Source organism: Eleutherodactylus coqui, chromosome 10 (genome assembly GCF_035609145.1).
Source record: "Eleutherodactylus coqui strain aEleCoq1 chromosome 10, aEleCoq1.hap1, whole genome shotgun sequence".
Classification (NCBI taxonomy): domain Eukaryota; kingdom Metazoa; phylum Chordata; class Amphibia; order Anura; family Eleutherodactylidae; genus Eleutherodactylus; species Eleutherodactylus coqui.
In genome coordinates this window covers 79,381,455-79,402,611 of record NC_089846.1, presented here as the reverse complement: position 1 = coordinate 79,402,611, position 21,157 = coordinate 79,381,455, and the positions used below count along the sequence as shown (strand labels likewise).

Below are 21,157 nucleotides of genomic sequence, written 5' to 3'. Positions count from 1 at the left end.
ACACAGGAGGACACAAGTGTGGGACAACTGAACATGGGAAGACACAAGTTGGGACACAACTGTACACAGGGAGACGCAAGTGTGGGACACAACTGTGCACGGTAGGACGCAAGTGTTGAACACAACTGTACACGGGAGGACACAAATGCGGACACAACTGTACACGGGAGGACACAAGTGTGGGACACAAATGTACATAAGAGGACACAAGTGTGGGACACAACTACACAGAAGGACACAATTTGGGACACAATTGTACATGGGAAGACACAAGTTGGGACACAACTGTACATAGGGGGACACAAGTGTGGGACACAACTGTACACGGGAGGAAACAAGTGTGGGACACAACTGTACACGGGAGGACACAAGTGTGGGACACAACTGTACACGGTAGGACACAAGTGTGGGACACAACTGTACATGGGAGGACGCAAGTGTGGGACACAACTGTACATAGGGGGACACAACTGTACACAGAAAGACAAGTTGGGACACAACTGTACACAGGGGGATGCAAGTGTGGTACACAACTGTACACAGGGGGACATAAGTGTGCGACAGAACTGTACACAGGAGGACACAAGTGTGGGACACTACTATTCACTAGTGTGGGACACTACTGTACACGGGAGGACTCAAGTGTGGGACACTACTATCCACAACTGAACACAGGAGTACACTAGTGTCAGACACTACTATACACGGTAGTTCACAAGTGTGGGACACTACTATCCACAACTGTACACAGGAGTACACTAGTGTCAGACACTACTATACACAGTAGTTCACAAGTGTGGGACACTACTATCCACAACTGTATACATGAGTATGCCAGTCGGTGACACAACTGTACACGGGAGGACACAAGTGTGGTACACAACTGTACATGGAAGAACACTAGTATGGGTCACTACTCTACATAACTGTACACTAGTGTGGGACACTACTGTACATGGGAGGACACAAGTGGGGGACACTACTATACACAACTGTACACAGGAGTACACTGGTCGTTGACACAAGTATACAAAGGAGGACATCAGCGTGTGACACTACTGTACACCCATGAGGACATCGGAGTGACACTACTGTACACCCATGAGGACATCGGCGTGTGACACTACTGTACACCCATGAGGACAGCAACATGTGACACTACTGTACACCCATGAGGACATCAGCATGTGACACTACTGTACACCCATGAGGACATCGGAGTGACACTACTGTACACCCATGAGGACATCGGCGTGTGACACTACTGTACACCCATGAGGACAGCAACATGTGACACTACTGTACACCCATGAGGACATCAGCGTGTGACACTACTGTACACCCATGAGGACATCGGAGTGACACTACTGTACACCCATGAGGACATCGGCGTGCGACACTACTGTACACCTATGAGGACAGCAACATGTGACACTACTGTACACCCATGAGGACATCAGCATGTGACACTACTGTACTCCCATGAGGACATCAGCATGTGACACTACTGTACTCCCATGAGGACATCAGCGTCTGACACTACTGTATACATAGCCATTCTAAACATGGGCGGACAGCCATGTATAACACAGCTATACACAACACATAGGTGTCCTATTACCACGAGATAATGAGTACACAACACTAAGATTGCCACAATCCACGGAGATAAACGTATTTTACACAAGTGAGAACCTGTCGTACATGGAGGTCTGAGGCAAAACCTGCAATACTCTGATGCAAAACCCACATTAGTGCTCCTATAGGCGGTTGTACAGAGTGGTAACAGGGCAGCCATTGTGGTCTATAAGGGCGCCTAGCCACTGGCGATTTTTTTTCCTTTGCGTTTTGCGTATTTTCTGAAGAGCAATTAGTATAGAATGTGTTCTTGTCCATTTGCGTTTTTTTTTTCGGTCTGTTGCAATTTTTCACATAGGAACTGTCAGTTGCATATGTGTCCTTATTTTTCTCTTAATGCACCCATGAATGTCAATGGAAAACGCGCGAAAAACGCTGCGTTTTTCACGCACGAAAATCGGCAACGCCAGTGGGTAGGCGCCCTAAGGCTTCACTACAGAATCTGACAGAGGAGACATCATGGTATCATGCAGATGCCTGATGTTCAGAGGTCTTCTCTCTGGGGTACTATCTCAATGGACAAGTCGGGGTTGTATGAAAGCACTATCTTAGTGCGCAGCCCCTCTCTCACACAGGCGCATCATGCGCACAATTTTCCAGCAACACAATATGCAATGCCAACAGCCTATTGATTTCTATGGGGCCAGTCACACCAGCATTTTTTAGGTTGAAGTAAAACCTGCAACGTTCTGAGGTAAAACCGGCGAAGCTCTGAGATGCAACTGGCGACGCTCTGAGGTAAAACCGGCATTACTCTGAGGTAAAAGCAGCATTACCCTGAGGTAAAACCAGCGACGCTCTGAAGTAAAACAGGTGACACTCTGAGGTGAAAGCGGCGAAGCTCTGAGGTAAGGGTGCCTACCCACTACAGTTTTTTTTCACTGCGAAATTCGCAGCGTTTTTTTTTTCTCCAGGGATCTATGGGATTTATAATGTTAAAATCGCGATCGTGCAAAATCGCAATTTACCGCGAAATCGCGATTTTGCGCGATCGCGATTTTAACATTACAAGTCCCATAGACCCCTGCAGAAAAAGAAAATGCTGAGAATTTCGCAGTGAAAAAAAACTGCAGTGGGTAGTCACCCTAAAACTGGCATTACTCTGAGGTAAAAGCAGCAATTCTCTGAGGTAAAACCGGTGACACTCTGAGGTGAAAGCGGCGACGCTCTGAGGTAGAACGGGCAACACTCTTAAGGTAAAAGCGGCGACACTCTGAGGTAAAGCCGGCATTACTCTGAGGTAAAAGCGACGACGCTCTGAGGTAAAACCAGTGACACTCTTAGGTAAAAGCAGCAATACTCTGAGGTAAAACCAGTGACACTCTTGAGGTAAAAGCGGCGACGCTCTGAGGTAAAACCGCCATTACTCTGAGGTAAAAGCGGCGACGCTCTGAGGTAAAAGCAGCGTTACTCTGAGGTAAAACCGGCGACTCTCTGAGGTAAAACCGGCGACGTCCTGAGGTAAAAGCAGCAACGCTCTAAGGTAAAACCGGCAACGCTGTGAGGTAAAACCAGCATTACTCTGAGGTAAAACTAGTTACGCTCTGAGGTAAAACCGGCGACTCTCTGAGGTAAAACCGGCATTACTCTGAGGTAAAACCGGCGACACACTGTGGTAAAAATCGGCATTACTCTGGAGGTAAAAACGGCGACGCCCTGAGGTAAAATCGGCAACACTCTTAGGCAAAACCGGCGACGCTCTGTGGTAAAAATCGGCATTACTCTGAGGTAAAACCGGCGACGCTCTGTGGTAAAAACCGACATTACTCTGAGGTAAAAGCAGCAACGCTCTAAGGTAAAACCAGCAACACTCTGAGGTAAAACCGGCGACTCTCTGAGGTAAAACCGGCGACGCTCTTAAGTAAAACCGGCGATGCTCTGTGGTAAAAATCGGCATTACTCTGGAGGTAAAACCGCCGACGCCCTGAGGTAAAAGCGGCAGCACTCTGAGGTAAAACCGGCAACGCTCTGAGGTAAAACTGGCATTACTCTGAGGTAAAACCGGCAACGCTCTGAGGTAAAACTAGTGACGCTCTGAGGTAAAAGCAGCAATACTCTGAGGTAAAACCAGTGACACTCTGAGGTAAAAGCGGCGACGCTCTGAGGTAAAACCGGCAACACTCTTGAGGTAAAACCGGCAACACACTTGAGGTAAAACCGGCGACACTCTTGAGGTAAAACCGCCATTACTCTGAGGTAGAAGCGGCGACGCTCTGAGGTAAAACCGACATTACTCTGAGGTAAAAGCGGCGACGCTCTTAAGTAAAACCGACATTACTCTGAGGTAAAAGCAGCAACGCTCTGAGGTAAAACCGGCAACGCTGTGAGGTAAAACCAGCATTACTCTGAGGTAAAACTAGTTACGCTCTGAGGTAAAACCGGCGACTCTCTGAGGTAAAACCGGCGACGCTCTTAAGTAAAACCGGCGACGCTCTTAAGTAAAACCGGCGACGCTCTGTGGTAAAAGCGGCATTACTCTGGAGGTAAAACCGCCAACGCCCTGAGGTAAAAACGGCGACGCTCTGAGGTAAAACCGGCGACGCTCTGAGGCAAAATTGGCGACTCTCTAGGGTAAAAGCGGCATTACTCTGAGGTAAAAGCGACGACGCTCTGACATACAACGGGCATTACACTGAGGCGCTGCAATAAGGTGTTTAGACGTAGCTTTCATGCTGCGGTTTCCCTGTCCCCCCTGACAAGCGCAGTACACACGAGCATACAGCCCGGACCCGTGAAGATATGTACAAGGTGTACAGCCCTCCCCCGTCACCGGCTGTGAGCGCTGATGGTGATGACGGTGACCCGCAGAACATGGCTGCTCCCGGGTCACCTCAGGAGATGTCGCTCCCGTACGGCTCCCGCGCAGTTTAGTTTCCTCTCATGACGTGTTTCTATGTCCACCGACATTAGGGAGTTACTGCCTGCTTCCTGTCACCCGCCTCAGAGACCCCACAATGTCAGCGTCGCCACGAGTCGGCCATACTGCTCGGGGCCAGGGGCCCCCACATCACCGGTCATTACAAGGAGAGCCGCAGGAGTCCATGACAGCGGCGCCCGGCACGGAGGGTGGGAGGCTTTCTGCCCGGGGGTCCCGATCCTACGCGAACACTTGTGCCCCGGAGTCCCCGCAGCAGGGGGTGCTGTACCGGAGGAGTAATTATACAAGGCGAGGGGTGTTATTAGCGGCCGCGCATCTACACACCGCTTCTCCCTACAGCCACCGCTGCCCCTACACCCCACTAACGTCACAGCTAGATGCCCCTACACACACTGCTGCCCCCTACACATACTGCTGCCACCTACCCACACACTGCCGCCCCTACACCCCATTAACTTCATAGCTAGATGCCCCTACACCCCACTAACGTCACAGATAGATGCCTCTACACCCCACTAACTTCACAGCTAGATGCCCTTACACACATTACCACCCCTACATACACCGCTGCCCCCTACACACACACACTGCTGCCCCCTAACCACACTAACTTCAGTTAGAAGCCATTACAGACACTGCCGTCCCTACACCCCACTAACTTCACAGCTAGTTGCCCCTATACACACTGCTGCCCCTATACAAACTGCTGCCCCCTATACAAACTGCTGCCCCTACACACACACTGCCGCCCCTACACCCCACTAACTTCACAGCTAGATGCCCCTACACACACTGCTGCCACCTACCCACACACTGCCGCCCCTACACCCCACTAACTTCATAGCTAGATGCCCCTACACCCCACTAACGTCACAGATAGATGCCTCTACACCCCACTAACTTCACAGCTAGATGCCCTTACACACATTACCACCCCTACATACACCGCTGCCCCCTACACACACACTGCCGCCCCTACACACACTGCTGCCCCTACACCACACTAACTTCACAGTTAGAAGCCATTACAGACACTGCCGCCCCTACACCCCACTAACTTCACAGCTAGTTGCCCCTATACACACTGCTGCCCCTACACACACACTGCCGCCCCTACACCCCACTAACTTCCCAGCTACATGCCCCTACACACGCTGACGCCCCTAAACACCATTAACTTCACAGCTAGATGCCCTTACAAACACTGCTGCCCTACACACACCGCTGCCCCTACACCTCACTAACTTCATAGCTACATGCCCTTACACTCACCGCCACCCTTCACACACACACTGCTGCCCCTACACACACCGCTGCTCCCTACACACACACACTGCCGCACCAACACCCCACTAATGTCACATCTAGATGCCCTTACAGACATTGCTGCCCCTACACACACCGCTACCCCTACACACTGCCGCTCCTACCCCTACCCCCGACTAATTTCACAGCTAGATGCCATTACAGACACTGCCACCCCTACACACAATGCTGCCCCTACACACACTGCCACCCCCATACCCCACTAACCTCAGAGCTACATGCCTCTACACACACAGAGTGCTGCCCCTGCACACACTGCCACCCTTACATCCCACTAACTACTAACTTCACAGCTAGATGCCACTACACACACCGTCGTCCCTACACACACGCTGCCGCTTCTACACAAACACTGCCGACCCTAAACCCCACTAACTTCACAGCTAGATGCTCCTACACAAACTTCCGCCCCTACACACACTGCTGCCCCAACACCCACTAACTTCACAGCTAGATGCCCTTCCAGACACTGCTGCCCCTACACACACACTGCGACTCCTACCCTCACCGCTGCCCCTACCCCCCACTAACTTCACAGCTAGATGCCATTACAGACACTGCTGCCCATACACCCCACTAACTTCACCGCTAGATGGCCTTGCACACACTGACGCCCCTACACATACTCCTGCCCCCACACACACACTGCTGCCCCTACATGCACTCTGCTGCCCCTACATGCACTCTGCTGCCCCTACATGCACTCTGCTGCCCCTACACGCACACTGCTGCCCCCTACACACACACACTGCTGCCCCCTACACACACTGCCGCCCCTACATCCTATTAACTTCACAGCTAGATGCTCCTACACATAGCACTGCCCATACACACACTGTTGCCCCTACACAAACTGCCGCCCCTACACACACACTGCCACCCCTACTCACACCGCTGCCCCCTACATACTGCTGCCCCAACACCCACTAACTTCACAGCTAGATGCCGTTCCAGACACTGCTGCCCCTACACACACACTGCCACTCCTACCCTCACCGCTGCCCCTACCCCCCCACTAACTTCACAGCTAGATGCCCTTCCAGACACTGCTGCTCCTACACACAAACTGCCACTCCTACCCTCACCGCTGCCCCTACCCCCCACTAACTTCACAGCTAGATGCCATTACAGACACTGCTGCCCATACACCCCACTAACTTCACCGCTAGATGGCCTTGCACACACTGACGCCCCTACACATACTCCTGCCCCCACACACACTGCTGCCCCTACATGCACTCTGCTGCCGCTACACACACACTGCTGCCCCCTACACACACTGCCGCCTCTACATCCCATTAACTTCACAGCTAGATGCTCCTACACACAGCACTGCCCATACACACACTGTTGCCCCTACACAAACTGCCGCCCCTACACACACACTGCCATCCCTACTCACACCGCTGCTCCCTACATACTGCTGCCCCAACACCCACTAACTTCACAGCTAGATGCCGTTCCAGACACTGCTGCCCCTACACACACACTGCCACTCCTACCCTCACCGCTGCCCCTACCCCCCACTAACTTCACAGCTAGATGCCCTTCCAGACACTGCTGCTCCTACACACACACTGCCACTCCTACCCTCACCGCTGCCCCTACCCACCACAAACTTCACAGCTAGATGCCATTACAGACACTGCTGCCCATACACACACCGCTACCCCTACACACTGCCGCTCCTACACCCCACTAACTTCACAGCTAGATGCCGTTACACACACATTGCCCCCTACACATGCTGCCGCCCCTACACCCCACTAACTTCACAGCTAGATGCTTTTACAGACACTATTGCACCTACACCCCACTAACTTCACAGCTAGATACCCCTACACACACTGCTGCCTCCTACACCCCACTAACTTCACAGCTAGATGCCCTTACAGACACTGCCACTGCTACACACCCTGCCACCCCCACTCACACACTGCCGCCCCTACACCCCACTAACTTCACAGCTAAATGCCCTTACACACACCGCTGCCCATACACACTGCTGCCTGTACAAACACACTGCTACCTCTGAACACACACTGCTGCCCCTACACCCCACTAACTTCACAGCTAGATGCCCTTACAGACACTGCCACACCTACACGAACTGCCGCTCCTACACACACCGCTGCCCCTTACACATACTGCTTCCCATACACCCCACTAACTTCACAGCCTGATGCCCCTACACACTGCCGCCCCTACACACCACTAACTTCACCGCTAGATGGCCATGCACACACTGACGCCCCTACACATGCTCTCTGCTGCCCCTACATGCACTCTGCTGCCCCTACATGCACTCTGCTGCCCCTATACGCACACTGCTGCCCCCTACACACACTGCCACCCCTACATCCCATTAACTTCACAGCTAGATGCCCCTACACATACTGCTGCCCCTACCACCCACTGACTTCACAGCTAGATGCCCCTACACACACCGCTGCTCCCTACACACACTGCTGCCCCTACACCCCATAACTTCACACCTAGATGCCCTTACACACAGTGCTAGATGCCCCTACACACTGCCACTCCTAGACCCCACTAACTTCACTGCTAGATGCCGTTACAGACAATGCTACCCCTACACACACTGCCACCCCTACACCCCACTAACTTCACAGCTAGATGCCCCCACACACAGCGCCGCTCATGCACACACTGTTGCCCCTACACAAACTGCCGCCCCTACACCCCACTACACACACACCGTGGTCCCTACACACACACTGCCGCTTCTACACAAACACTGCCGCCCCTACCACCCACTACCTTCACAGCTAGATGCCCTTACAGACACTGCAGCCCCTACACACACTGTCGCCCCTTAACCCCACTAATTTCACAGCTAGTTGGCCCTACACACACCCTGCCATTACAGGCTGTTCTTCCTCTCATATCTACAAGGTGCAAAGTGCATTAGTTGCAAGGAAATTCACAGCAGCAGCACAGTGCTCTGCCAGCCGCCTGTACATGTCACTGCACTGGGGTCCCCGCACTGCAACCCGAGCTCCATGTCTGTCATGAACCTGCAAGGCGGATCCAGTGAAGTCCCACCCCTCACTGTACACTGCTATCATGGGCACAATCCATAGTTGCAGTGCCTGACAGCGTCCTCAGCCATTATATGTGCCTGGCCTGATAGTCCGACGGCAGGCAGCAACCACGACACACTGCAACAAGGGCGAGCTGATCAGTCGGATGCAATTTCAGGCCTCTTTCACACGAGCGCCAATTTTCAGCAAAGTGAGCTTAAAAAAAAGCGACAAACTCTGCTGAAAAACGGGTGAACGAAGAATAACCGCGACCAAGTCGCAGCTATTCTTCGCGATTTTATCGTCCATTCACATGGCTGGCTGCAGTGAGATAACGCCGCAGGCCCCCAAATCCTTCAGTCGGCAAAAGTACTTTTATGACTTTTAACCCCTTAGTGACCAAGCCTGTTTGCGCCCTAATGACCAGGCCAAATTTTGGAAATCTGACACGTGTCACTTTAACGTAGAATAGCACCGTAAAGGTTTTCAATACCCAAGTGATTCTGACACTGTTTTTTCGCCACGTTTTACTTCATTTAGGTGGTGAAAATAGTCCGATAAAATTTGTGTATACCTATTTATTAAAAGTGCCAATATTGGGAAAACTTTGAAAAAAATATCGTTTTTTCACATTTTTAATTGTAATATATTAAATATGTGCAAACATACTGTACAAACTTTTGCTAAGATATATATTTCCATCTATTTACTTTATTTTGGGCGCACATTTGAAAAACTTTTATGTTTTTTTTTTAACCATTTAGGAGACGTAAAAATTTAACATTACTTTTCAGCATTTTGAGGAACACTTTATTTTCCTGCACCAAGCCAAGATAGCAAAGGCTCATAGGTGTCAAAATGATAGCTACCACCACAAATGACCCCATTTTAAAAACTACACCCCTTAATGTATCCACTGAGGGGTGTCATGAGTATTTTGACCCCACAGCTTTTATTTCAGGAATTAATTCAATTTAGAGGAGAAAAATTAAAATTTCATATTTTTGCAAATATGTCATTTTGAAGACATTTTTTTTCTATAGTTTACATGAAAATGAGGATTTACACCCCAAAATGGATACCCGTTTGTCCCGTGTTCAAAAATATACCCAATGTGGCCCTAATCTTATATCTGAGTGCACAACGGGGCCCAAAATGAAAGGAGTAGTCAGTGTCTTTCAAAACAGAAATTTTGCTTGAAGTCCTTTTATGCCCCATAGCCAACTTGTAGAGTTCTTGAGCACCCAAAACCACAAATGACCCCCACAAATAACCCCATTTTGAAAACTAGACCCATTAACGAATTTATCTAGGGGTGTACTGCCCATTTTGACCCCACGGTTTTTGATCGAATTCAAGCAAAGCAAAAGGAAAAAATTGTGATTTTCGTTTTTTTGGCAATTTTATCATTTTAAAAACAGCTTTTTTTTGTACAGCACACATATAAATGAAGACTTGCACCCCAAAATGGATACCCCCGTTTGTCCTGTGCTCAGAAACATACCCATTGTGGCCCTAATCTTCTGTCTGGATGCACAACGGGGCCCAAAATGAAAGGAGTAATCGGTGGCTTTCAGAACATAGATTTTGCTTGAAGACCTTTTATGCCCCATAGCACACTTGTAGAGTTCTTGAGCGCCCAAAACCATAGAAAACACCCACAAATGACCCCATTTTGAAAACTAGACCCCTTAACGAATTTATCTATGGGTGTAATGCCCATTGTGACCCCACGGTTTGTGAATGAATTCAAGCAAAGCAAAAGGAAAAATTGTGATTTTCGTTTTTTTGGCAATTCTGTCATTTTAAAAACAGCTTTTTTTGTACAGCACACATATGAAGGAAGACTTGCACCCCAAAATGGATACCCCTGTTAGTGCTGTTTTCAGAAATATACCCATTATGGCCCTAATCTTATGTCCGCATGCACAACGGGTCCCAAAATGAAAGGAGTAATCGGTGGTTTTTAGAACATAGATTTTGCTTGAAGTCCTTTTAGGCCCCATTGCCCACTTGTAGAGTTCTTGAGCGCCCAAAACAATAGAGAACCCCCACAAATGACCTCATTTTGAAAACTAGACCCCTTAACAAATTTATCTAGGGGTGTACTGTGTATTTTAACCGTACAATTTTTGAATAGATCTAAGCAAAGCAGTAGGAAAAAATTACGATTTTCATTTTTTGGGCAATTGCGTCAATTTAAAAACAGGGTTTTTTTCTACAGCACACATATAAATGAGGACTTTCACCCCAAAATGGATACCCCTGTTTGTCCCGTGTACAGAAACATACCCATTGTAGCCCTAATCTACATACAGGACACATGGCTAGGCCTATAATGAAAGGAACACCCGTTGGATTTCAGGGTACAACTGTATAAATTCCAGGTCCCATCGCCCACTTATAGAGCCATTAAGCGGCCAAAACGATAAGGAACCCCCTCAAATGACCCCATTTTGAAAACTAGACCCCTTAACAAATTCATCTAGGGGTGTACTGCATATTTTGACCCCACAGTGTTTGACTGCATCTTATCAAAAGCAGAAGGAAAAAATTATGATTTTCAATTTTTTTGTGAATTTTTTCAATTTAAAAACAGTTTTTTTGTACAGTGTACATAGGAATGAAGACGTTCACCCCAAAATGGATACCCGCGTTTGTCCTGAGTTAAGAAACATAACCATTGTGGCTATAACCTACTTACAGGACACATGGCTAGGCCTATAATGGAGGGAACACCCATTGGATTTCAGGGTACAACTGAATAAATTCCAGGCCCCATCGCCCACTTATAAAGCCATTGGGCTGCCAAAACGATAAGGAACCCCCTCAAATGACCTAATTTTGAAAACTAGATCCCTTAACGAATTCATCTAGGGGTGTACTGCGTATTTTGACCCCACAGTATTTGAATGAATCTAAGCAAAGCAGAAGGAAAAAATTACGATTTTCAATTTTTTTGGCAATTTTGTCAATTTAAAAACTGTTTTTTTGTACAGCGTACATAGGAATGAAGACGTTCACCCCAAAATGGATACCCCCGTTTCTCCCGAGTTCAGAAACATACCCATTGTGGCCCTAATCTACTTACAGGGCCCATGGCAAGGCCTATAATGGAAGGAGCACCCGTTGGATTGCAGGGCACAACTGAATAAATTCCAGGCCCCATTGCTCATTTGTACGGAATAAAAATTGACTCCCTAAAAATATCCCCCCCCCCCCCCCCTCCGCACCCTTTACGGCTTTCCCCAAATGTTAGATAAAAGAAATAATGTGAACTGTATGGTATTTCCGAAGACGGGTAATTACGGAGGCTGGTTGGAATGGGCACATGGGGCAATAAAACCGTGTATCCCCCCTCCTCTCTTTTTGGGGGTCATTTCTTGACCTCAGTGGCCGGTACGGGGTGTAAAAAGTAGCGTGTCGTGAGTTTTCGTAAGCTCGCGGAGGTACGGCGGTTTCACATAGAAGACGCTCAACAAGCTGCTCCTGGAACTGCAGGAAGGCAAACGTTCCCGGGGCTTCTTGTAAAATACATATTACAGGTAGTGGTCTGAATAACGTCGGGCTCACGCAACCGTAGGCGGAATCCGCTTGCGGAAGCCCGCAGCGGATCCCAGCTGTGAGCCCGGCTGTGACCCTGCGTACGGCCACGTAATGTACTGCACATAACTGCCCACTCACACAGGCGGTCATGCGCAGTACTTTTTTTTTTTGTTTGTATTTCCCGCACCGTCACTTAGCGATGACGCGGGTACCCACAGCTCGTATACAACGTAGTTGCGTATGGGTTGCGGGTATATTCACGACCATGGAGCACAGTGGGCTCTATGTTGCGGATATCCGCAGTAAAATAGAACCTGCTGCATTCTCTTTTCTGTGAGTGGATTACACAATTCCAACCCACTAATGTGAGCGGAATTGTGGAATTCAAATACGGAGGCCTCCGGTAAAAAGTTTCATCTCCTTTCACCGATCACATTGGTGAGAGGAGATGAAACTTCAATTTTTTTTTTAAAACTTTTACATGATCGCTATTATCCATTGTATAACGGCGAACACGTGACCAAGAACCGCTCACCGCGGCCCCCCGTGAAATCTCCAGGCTCTTGGCTCAGTTTTGTAGCCAGGAGCAGGGAGAATTTCAATTATCCTGGCAATCCACAGCTTTTGCGTATGCATCCGACATTTTGGCGACGGGCGTGTGCGCAGAAGCTGGGGTAAGGTCCGCGGATAAATCCGGGGGCCTTATGTACGTACTTTCATCCTCCCTCACGGATATGATCCGTGAGGGGAGATGAAACGTACGCTTTTTAAACTTTTTTTAAAACTTTTTAAAACTTTTTTTTACTTTTGTTTTTTACTTTTTTACACTTTTCTTTTTAACTTTACATGATCACTGCTATCCATTGGGTAACAGTGATCATGTCCCCAGTATAATCTCTCTCCTCCTGGCTACACATGGCAGCCAGGAGCAGAGGGATTTTGAATTTCCCGGGGCTCGAGCCCCTCTGTGCATGTGCCCGTGTCAACCATCGGGCGCGCATGCGCAGAGGGAGACTTCGGGTCCCGGTACAGCGGGGACATCGTGGGACCTGAGGTGAGTATTTTCACCTCCCCTCATGGATCGGATCCATGAGGGGAGGTGAAACTAGCGCTTTTTAAAAAACTTTTGAAACTTTTTCGCGATCGCCGCTATCCAATGGATAGCGGCGATCGCGGGCCAGGAGCCGGGAGCCAGGAGATTTTAAATTTGCCGCGGGCTCCCGGGCTTCTGCCCATGCGCGTGACGTCATCGTCTGGCGCGCATGCGCAGAAGAGCGGCGGTGGGTCCAGGAGGACTCTGTCATCGCAGAAGACCCCGGAGAAGGCAGGTGAGTAATTTCAGCTGCCCTGATGGATCCGATCCGTCACGGCAGCTGAATCTTTAACCTTTTTGTACTTTTTTTCACTTTATTGCGATCGGCGCTATCCATTGGATAGCGCCGATCGCAATGCCGGGGGGGGGGAAGTCCCCGCAGCCCGGAATGACAGCTCCATGCTGTTGGCTACCTGCAGGCACTGACAGCATGGAGCTGTCACGTCCAGAGCCCACGGGGCTTTATTCTCTGTAGGACGCATGTTTTTACGTCCTCAGAGAATAAAGCCCACTTGGGCAGGAGGTAAAAACACTATGGCTGGTTGTTAAGGGGTTAAGGACATGGCGAATTTTGGGGCTTAAGGACGCAAGGATTTTTGGCAGATTTTCATCACCATTTTTCAAAACCAATAACTTTTTTATTTTTCCGTCAACGCGGCCGTATAAGGGCTTGTTTTTTGCGTGGCGAACTGTAGTTTTTATTAGTGCCATTTTTGGGTACATAGACTATATTGTAGAAGTTTTATTTTGTTTAGTTGTTTCTACGGCGCACAAACTGCAACAAAAATGACATGACAACTTTATTCTATGGGTCAGTACGATTACTCCCTCCCTCTTCCTTTCTCAGACCACTCCCATAGGAGACTATGGAGCCTCCGGCGTTGGTCCGTCAAAAGACAAGACAAGACCTATCTTTTATCACAGCAGGAAATTTTGGCGTTGAAATAACGTACTTATGTCTTATCTCTTGCGGTGTGATTTTTTTTTTGGCGCGTCAGAAGGAATCCATAGGAAACCACTTATACTAATGGACACGATTTTTTGACACGCCTACTTAGCGTCAAAATTACGTTCATGTGAAAGAGGCCTTAGTCTGTGAAACATTTTTGCAGCGTGTGTATAAGCACTCTGTATGCAGTTTTGTGGCGCTTGTGTTTTTTACATCCACGTGTCATCCATTTTTCACGCATAAAAAAAAAGTAAAAATGTCCAAGTAATGTCACTTTTTTTTTTCACTGTCTCCCGGCAACATGCGTAAAAAATGCAACACATGCATGTAACATCCGTGTTTGCCTGGGGAATTTTTAAGCTCCCTTAATGGACCAGAATCGGACATGTTGCAATATTTTTCTTACACAAGCGGCCCAACTTACTTTAAAGGGGTTTTTCAGGCAGCGCTCCCTGTCAGTGACAGGATCCCCCATGGCTGGAGCAGAAGCCGCTGCTCCAACTCCTGCATAGTGGCCGATGCTTGTAATTGCAGGCGCAGCTCTCACTAAAATCAAGTGACAGCCACTACGCAAGGGTCAGAGAAGCAGCTTCTGCTCCAACCCCTGGGTATCCCAGCACTGATAGGGGCCGCGGCCTATTCTGCGCACAATATGTTTTAAATTTTTCCGTCGACATGGTTGTGCGAGAGCTCATTTTGTGCGGTATGTCCTGTAGTTTCCGTTGGTACAATTTTTGAATACATACGAATTTTTGATGGCTATTTATTACTTTTTTCTTGGAGACAGGGTGACCAAAAAAGGGGTTCTTTATATATATTTTTTTCAGACGATGTTCACCATGCGGGGTAAATAATGCATTACTTTGATAGATCAGACTTTTATGGATGCAACGATACCAAATATGTATTTTTGTTTAGTTATTTAGATTCTTTTATTACAAATATGGCAAAAGTTTTTTTTGTTTTTTTTTAATAATTAGTAAAACTTTATTGTTCTTATTTTTACATTTTACGTTTAGCCCTCCTAGGGGACCACATGTGATGGTTTGATCACTCCTGCAGTATGATGTAATGCCATAGCATTACATCATACTGCGATCTGACACGCAGACTATCAAGCCCCCAGCTGCCATGACACCTGCATGGCTCCCTGCGATCTCATCATGGGGGGGGGGGGCGTACATTGTTTAGGGGGATTTGAATGCTGTCGGAAATGACAGCGCCATTTAAAGGCTTAACAGCCCCGATCAGCCGCGCGGCTTGTAAGGGCTGTTGCCCGCGGGTGTCAGCTGTAAGAAACAGCTGACACTCACGATGTATGGCGGGAGATCGCAGCGCGATCTCCCTCCATACACGTCCTGCAACTACAAGACGTAAAAACAATATGGGGCTGTCACTAAGGGTTTAATGGATCTGTGTTGTCCGTATTCAGTCAATAGCAAAAACAGACAGTATACAGAGGAGAAACCCCTTCCCCCCCCCCCCCCGGTGTAAATAGGCCCCAGATGCATGTTGCGCCTAAGTCTCTTGTACGGCATGCCTATGAGAATAAGGCCTCACAGCTTCACTGTTGAGCGCTGGATTATGTCTCTTTTAATAGTCACATTAGACTGTCAGTCAATCCAGTTTTTAGACAGTTGGGATAAGTGAGGCCCAATCTATTCAGAAGGATCAGATAATTGCCCAAATTTTCTTTTTCCGTTCCCCATAATGATGGAAATGTCCCTTCAATGATTGTTCTTTGCACACCATAAGTACAAAAAGACACGGCAAAGCTCGTATTAATCAGGGAAAGGAAATCACCTGTGACCACCTTGTTCTCTTCATGTCATATGCAGGTACTATGAGAGCTACCGCAGCTCTACAGACCCTGCAAACAGTCTCATATAGCTCAGCTTCCAGGACCTTGTGAGTATGGCATGAGGAGAGGCAAGTGGAGGTTTATTGGACTTAGCGGTTATAAAAGCATAAGGAATTTACCTACAATCTGGCAATTTCTCAGTCTAGGTCTGCATCTATGAATCAGACTCTTGCATCCTACAAAGACCAAGTTTTAAAAGAAAAGGAAATTGCAAAAAAGTAAGTGAGCCCTTGAATTTAATAACCTGTAGATCCCTCTTTTGCAGCAGTCACCTCCACAAAATGTTTCCAGTAGCTGCAAATAAAATTCTCATAACAGTGAAGAAGTTTGGACCCTTCCTCCCTGCAAATGTTTCAATTCATCAATATTTCTGGGATGCCTTGTGTGCACAGCCCTCTTGAGGTAGCCACAGCATCTCTACAGGGTTAAGGTCAAGACACATCTTTTTGTACTGGTCTTTAGTTGATTTACTGCAGGTCATTGTCCTGTTGTATCACCCAATGGCTCTTTAGCTTGAGGTCCCAGATGGTCCTTGCAATCTCTAAGATGTTCTGATACACCATGCAGTTCATTATTTTCTCCATGATCACAAGACTTCCAGGCCCTGAAGAGCAAATCAGCCCAAACCATGATGCCCCCTCCACCATATTCCACGGTTGGGTAAGGTGTTGGCAGGCAGTGCTTTTTTTTCCTTGAAACATCATGTTGTGCATTTGTGCCAAAAAGTCCCACTTTTGTCTCCTCAGTCCATAAAACATTCTCCCAGAGGCATTGTTAAACAAGGTGGTCTTGGGCAAACTTGAGATGGACTACAATGGTTTTTTTTGGAAAGCAGCAGCTTCCTTCTTGGTGTCCTTCCATGAACACCATTCTCTGTGCTCCTACCCACTTGCATTTTTTTAACGCTGCGTTTTTATTTAACGCAATCGTCAATGGGACATTCTAATGCTAAAAACGCATTGCAAGTTTGTGCTTTGCGATTTTGGTGCGATACGTTTTGAACATTAGAAAGTCCCATTGACAATCGCGTGAATAAACCGCAGCGATATCGCGTTAAAAAAATCCAAGCGGGTAAGAGCCCTAACTCAGTGTTTTTCTGGTAGTAGACACATGGACAGACGTTCCTGCAGTCCGTAAACTCTTCTGTATGGCTTTTGCTGTTTGCCTTGGGTTCTTTCTGCCCATTGTGCTATTGTAGTGATATAACAGGGTACCTGCTCCTAGGGAGAGGAGAGCAGTCCTGAATATCTTCATTTTGTAGATTATTCCCCTAGGTGATTAAATTTGATTTTATTCACTCTTTTCAATCCGGTGTTGGGCCGCCTTTCGCCTCAATGACTGTAGTAACCCTCCGCAGCCGCTTTTTCAACACATATAAATGTGAAGAGATTTGCCTCCAGTCCTCCAGGAGAGCTTCAGATGTTGATACAGGGGATGATGGGCATGTTGGCGTGCACGGATACGGCGTTCTAGTTCATCCCAAAGACGTTGGATGGGATTGAGATCCAAACTTTGGGCCAGCCAATGAATTTTGTGGTCATTGTACACCTTAAACTAAGCCTCAACACTGCGTGCTGTATGACACAGTGCTCAGTCATGTTGGTGGAGACACGGAGCTTACCAAAATATTGCCACACGCTAGGTGATGCCACATTGTCCAAAATGTCTCTGGACCCATTAACATTGAAGATGGATTTTACTATAACCAATGGCTCTAGTCCTTCCAGCGGTAATCCCCCCTCAGACACACCATAACAGAACCTCCTCCAAACCTCACAGTTGGGACGAAGCAGTCATGTAGAAACCGCTCTCCAGACAAGTGCCGCAATCCGGTCGGAAGATGGTGTCCTGTGATTCATATGTCCACAACACTTGCTTCCAAGATGGACCCTCTGAGCCCCATTGCAGGTGCCGCTGTGCATTCACTGCTGGGATGTTGTGTGCAGCCGCTTGTCCATTGTAACCCTTCACATGCCATTTCCTACGGATGATGCCGGTGCTAGTGGATGTTTTAACTGCCTGTCAGACCTCCTGACGAGGGCAGACGTTGTGTGTGATGTCTTCACAGCTGGAACAAGGCTTTGTTTCCACGTTCTGTCAGTTTACGAGGTCTCCCTAAACGTGGCCGCACCGCACACATCGGATGGCCTTCATCCCCCAATAACATGGTCAACAGTGGACTCTGAAAGGTCCAGAAGCTGCGATGTCCGTACCGATTGGTTAGTGACTTCCCACCGCCAGACCCAGTTGTCGGCTCTACACCTGGTGACGTCCCCCCGCCGGACACTGTTGTCGGCTCTACACCTGATGACTTTCCCCCACCAGACCCCGTTGTCGGCTCTACACCTAGTGACATCCCACCGTCAAACCCCTTTGTCGGCTCTACACCTCGTGACATCCCCCCGCCGGACCCGGTTGTCGTCTCTACACCTAGTGATGCCGGACCCAGTTGTCGGCTCTACACCTGGTGACTTTCCCCCACCAGACCCTGTTTTCAGCTCTACACCTGGTGACATCCCCCACCAGACCCCGTTGTCAGCTCTACAGCTGGTGACATCCCCCGCTAGACCCCGTTGTCAGCTCTACACCTGGTGACATCCCACCACCAGACCCTGTTGTCAGCTCTACACCAGGTGGCATCTGATGGTTTCTGTACTTGGAGCTCCTGTGTGATCTTCTTTATATCTGATGCTACACAACACCTGACAGCGCCGGACTGCTGCGGGGGTACAATACTTTTGTCATCATAGTGTACATCCAGGTTTGTAGCTCTCTAGTCTTTTCCATACTCATGTGTCTCTAGAACTTGTCTTTTGAAATTTTTTTTCATTCAGGCTCATTCCACACTAACCAGACTTTCATAAGAAGAACATATCTAATAGTAACCAGGTTTTGTGTGCCTTTATTTAATGGACCGAGTACCTGTGAAGCCTGCACTTCCTATCCCATCTCTTTAATTAAAACACTTTTTGTCAATTAGCTTTTAGAGAAGTCATTAACACAGAGTTTCACTTACCTTTTCTCCCTGCACCGTGGATGATTACGCGGTCAACAAAAGACATGAATGGTACAGCTGTCTGTGTGCTATTAGTTATATCGTGTAAGTCTATAATTGTGATTGAGATAATAGACCACATTTTATTAGCAACAAATGCAAAAATCCAGGTAATTCCAAAGGGTTCACTTACTTTTTCTTAAGGGGGCCTTCAGACGATCGTATATCGTCCGGGTGCCGATATACGGCGTCCCTCGCTGCAGGGGAAGGAGGCTGGAAGAGCCGGGAGCAGTGCACTGAGCTCCCGCCCCTCTCCGATCCTCACCATTATTTGCAATAGGAGGGGGCGGAGATAAGTTCCAGAATATAGGCCCACCCCACCCCGCCCCTTCACGTTGCGGAGATGGGGCGGGAGCTCAGTGTACTGCTCCCGGCTCTTTCAGCTTCCTCCCCCTGCAGAGGGGGAAGCCATATATCAACACCCGGTCGATATACGGTCGTCTGAGGGCGCCCTAAAACTGTATAGCAAACTGTTGACATGTCACAAAGATGGAAGATCTGTAGATGTAGGTTTGTGGTCCTTATGGATATTTGTTTAAAGGGGCTATGCATTTCAGACATCCCATGTCCATATGCCCTATTAGAGATCCACTACAAATAGTGCCTCTCCCTATTCCCCAACATATGCCTCTGTATATAGCCACACAGTTGTGTACATCGGCCAGTTGCCACAGTATTAAAGGGATTGTCCACTTGTCAACTATTAATAGCTTATCCTCAGGATAGGTCACCAATAAGAGATTCGGTTAAGTGGAAACTTAACCCCTTAGAGACCACTGATACGCCTTTTGACGGCCTGTATCGGCGGTCTATGTATGAAGAGAGATCGCGCAGTAATCTGTCTTCATACAACGCAGGTGACGGCTGTTTATTACAGCGGACACCCGGCGGCAACAGCTCAACAGCTCCGATGAGCCGAGTGGCTGATGTGAACTGTTAACCCTTCAAATCTGACATCGGCATTTAAATCCCCCGAACAATGTTTGGAGTCCCGTACAGCCCGCTGCAATGAGATCGCAGGGAGTCGTGCAGGTGTCATGGCAGCCGGGGGGCCTTCTGAATGCCTATTTTTTTTTTCCATTTCTGACCACTTAAGAGTTTTTTTAATGTTTTTCAGTACAGTATATGGTACATTATATAGTACCATTGAAAAATGCAACTCATGCAAAAAACAAGCCCTCATAGAGCGACGTCGATGGATAAATAAAGAAGTTACGATTTTTTAAAGGGGAAAGGAAAAAATGAAAATGGAAAAACAAAAAAAAGCTTGGTCACTAGGGGGTTAACCTGCAATACCAAGCTTTGCCACTGCAGTAAAAACAAAGCTGTCTGTTTCCTGCAGAAGTCAATTCAATACACAAATGCACCAGCCACACAAACAGCTGACCAGTGGGGATCCGAAATGACGGACCCCAGACGATCTACTATTGTTGGTCTATCCTCAGAGAGGCCATCAATAGTTTATAAGTGGACAACCCCTTTAATTAAACACGTTCAATGCAATTTGTGTTGCAGCTCACCATACAGAAATGTGCAGTCTGCCGTGTTTTCCTATACAGTAGAAAAAGGTATGCTGATACATACCGCCCCCCGATGGAAGCTAAGAGGTCACTCAGTGGGGGCCTACTGCTCTGGTGAACTTGTCACAGACTAATTCCACATTTTTCTGCAGCGTCTCCTGGCAATAACAGCTGGTTGGCTGGGTGGTTTCAGCTGCCAGATCCATATCGAAGGAATGTCCAGACAGCACAGTCCCATGAACCCTGT

General features: G+C 48.1%; 1 protein-coding gene across 1 annotated transcript in view; it reads right to left on the bottom strand.

The window, feature by feature from the left end:
- BCORL1 (BCL6 corepressor like 1) overlaps positions 1-21,157 on the bottom strand; it is a 125,066-nt gene that overhangs the window by 70,019 nt on the left and 33,890 nt on the right. The gene's annotated exons all lie outside the window — the stretch shown is intronic.